At 38.6% G+C, this 2,936-nt stretch overlaps 1 non-coding gene across 1 annotated transcript; it reads right to left on the bottom strand.

The window, feature by feature from the left end:
- Positions 1–905: 905 nt before the first annotated feature.
- Positions 906–1,012, bottom strand: LOC132272109 (small nucleolar RNA R71). The gene has a single exon (XR_009469966.1). It is a non-coding gene; the product is annotated as a small nucleolar RNA R71 (small nucleolar RNA).
- Positions 1,013–2,936: the final 1,924 nt, after the last annotated feature.

The raw sequence follows: 2,936 nt of genomic DNA, 5'->3' as shown, positions 1-2,936 counted from the left end.
CCTTCTTGTAGAAGGCATCGGTCCGTGTGGAGGCATTTATTTATTTTAAGTGCATTGATATTATTGAGGAGTTTGGGAACATCGTATGTGGAGGTTAAAAAATTAAAGTGTTGGTGTGTTGACTTATTCTAGTGCATTTATGGTTGTAGATCACTTAATCGTCCTCTTGCTCCTGTAAGTCAAAATCTCGAAGTTTCCCTTCGGCGTTTAAGAGGTAGTACTAGGGATAGTCATCCTAATCTTCCAATTTTTGATCTTTTATCACCTTTAATGGAAGACCCAATAAATCTAATTGTAGATCCCATTGAAGATCTTGGTTATGTGGATCATAACGGTGTGCACCACCCACAACAAGTTTATATTGTGGATCCTCAAGGTGTGCATCCACCCTTTGGAATGATACAACCAATTAATCATGTGGTGCAACAACCTAATCTAGGGATGCCAAGGCCAAATGTTGTTAACCTAATTGGTGAGCAACAACAACAATATGTTTAAATGGCATACCCCTATCAAGGTCAAATGCCATATCCTCCTCTCAATCCTCTAATGGTCCTTAGGGATCATTACACTCCAAATCAATATAATGCACCCACTTGCATTTAGTTGCCAAATTTCCGTGCTCATCATTATGAGATTAAGGCTCCACTATTAACATGTGCCCCATTTTCTATGGGTTGAGCAATGAAGAGCCTTATAAACATTTAGATGAGTTCTTGGAAGTTTGTTCCACCGTGAAAATCATGGATGTTCTGGAAGAAGTCCTTAAAATGAAGCTTTTCCCTTTCACTCTTTGGGATAAAGCTAAATATTGGTTTAACAACTTGGGGCCAAATACAATCACCTCTTAGGCACAATTGCAACAAGAGTTCCTAAAGAAGTATTATCCCGCGAGTCGAACCGATTCAATGAGAACTTCCATTCGTGAATTTAAACAAGAAGAAGGACAACCCTTTCATGAAGCATGGGAATGTTTTAATGACTTGCTATGGAAATGTCCACATCATGACATTCCTAAGTGGCAATTAGTTCAATGTTTCTTTTCAAGTTTATCCAATGCTAATAAGGGCATTATTGATGCTTCCTGTGGCGGAAGCTACATAGAAAGAAATGAAGATGAAATTTGGCATCTCTTTAAAAAAATGAGTGAAAAGTCAATGCATAGATCTTTATCTTCTAGGAGGGGGGTTGCCTAGCAAATATGGGACGAAATAAAGCTCTATGTCAAATAGACACTTCCATGGAAATTGCCGCAGAGGTCAAAAATCTTACTCAAAGGTTTAATACATTCCTTTTGAATCAAGGACCGGTAATTCAATCTTATCCTCATCATTCCAGTGAAATGTGCATGACTTGTTCTAGTTATACTCACCATACTTCAAATTGCCCTCTTGGACAAATCATACCAAGTGAGTCTCAAGAACAAGCAAATGCAGCTTTAATTCATTAAGGGAACAACCCTTATTCCAATACTTACAATCCGGGGTGGAAAAATCATCCAAACTTTGCATGGAGAAATTAAGGAGACGGTGCAAACCCTCCTCAAACTCAAGGTTACCAAGTAAAGTATGTTCCCCCCCATCTCCAAAATCAAAATCAGAATTCTCAAGGTTACTGTCCTTCATACTATCCTCAGAATTTGAATCAATACTCTCATCCTCAAACATCAAATTCTCAATCTTACTCTAATCCAAATCAAGTAGCTCCTAAGAGTCCCGCTTTTGAGGACAAGGTCTTAGAAGCCTTAGGAGATCTCTGAAAGGATAATCAATTGTTGCATTCTCACTCTAAATCAATTGCAAAGCTTGAAGCTCAAATTGGGCAAACAGCTAATTCTTTAAATGTGAGAGAGAAAGATAAGTTGCCTAGTCAAACTGAGACTAATCATAAGGGCCAATTTATGGCGCAAACAAGTCCTTCATCGAGATTTTCTGGAAATGAGCAAGTTCAAGCAATTACTACCTTGAGGAGTGGTAGGAAAGTGGACAATAAGGTAGAGGTACCTAAGGAGGATAGTGAACTGGCACAACCAAATGGTTGCATCCATCCCATTCTAAATTCTATTCCTACTTCCTTGGATGCTAGTGGTTCCAAAAAGGACATTCCATCATCTTCATCATCATCTTCCCAATTAGAGAAGCCTTATGAGCCAAAAGCTCCATTTCCTTAAGCTTTGAGAGATACTTCATCATTTGGGAGACAAAAAGGAAAAATTCATGATATGATGGAAGTGTTTAAATAAGTGAAAATCAATCTTCCTCTTCTAGATGCAATTAGGCAAATTACACCATATGCAAAGTTCTTGAAGGACTTTTGCACTCAAAAGAGGAAGAGCAAAGGGAAAGACTTTAAGAAAGTGCTTTTAACGGAACAAATGAGTTCCATCATTCTGTCTAACACTCCTCCTAAGTTCAAGGATCCGGGTACTCCGACCATTTCTTGTGTTATCGAAAACCAAGAGGTTTGTAAAGCTCTCCTTGATTTAGGTGCAAGTATTAATCTCATTCAATACTCTGTTTACTTGCAATTAGGATTAAGGGACCTGAAGCCAACATCGGTAGTGATCCAACTAGCCGATAGATCAATAAAGAAACCGAGGGGAATTATTGAGGACATTCTAATTAAGGTTGATAAATTTTATTTCCTGGTTGATTTTGTGGTACTAGATACTGAGCCAGTCCCTAATCTCACCAATCATATTCCAATCATCCTAGGAAGACCATAACTTGCCACTGCCAATGCCACCATTAATTATAGATCCGGCATTATGGACATCTCTTTTGGCAACATGATGGTTAAGCTTAATGTTTTCAATGCGAGTCAACATCCTACAGATGAAGACGAGTGTTTCCTAGTGGATATTTTGGATGAAACCATAGAGGAGACTCTTCCCTCTATTCTATCTAAGGACCCTCTTGAGGCGTGGCCTTTGCGAA

The sequence above is a fragment of the Cornus florida genome, unplaced genomic scaffold, assembly GCF_030987335.1.
Source record: "Cornus florida cultivar Cherokee Brave unplaced genomic scaffold, ASM3098733v1 CherokeeBrave_3.0.0_Hap2_Chr08, whole genome shotgun sequence".
Taxonomy (NCBI): domain Eukaryota; kingdom Viridiplantae; phylum Streptophyta; class Magnoliopsida; order Cornales; family Cornaceae; genus Cornus; species Cornus florida.
This window is presented reverse-complemented; position numbering and strand designations above follow the sequence as displayed.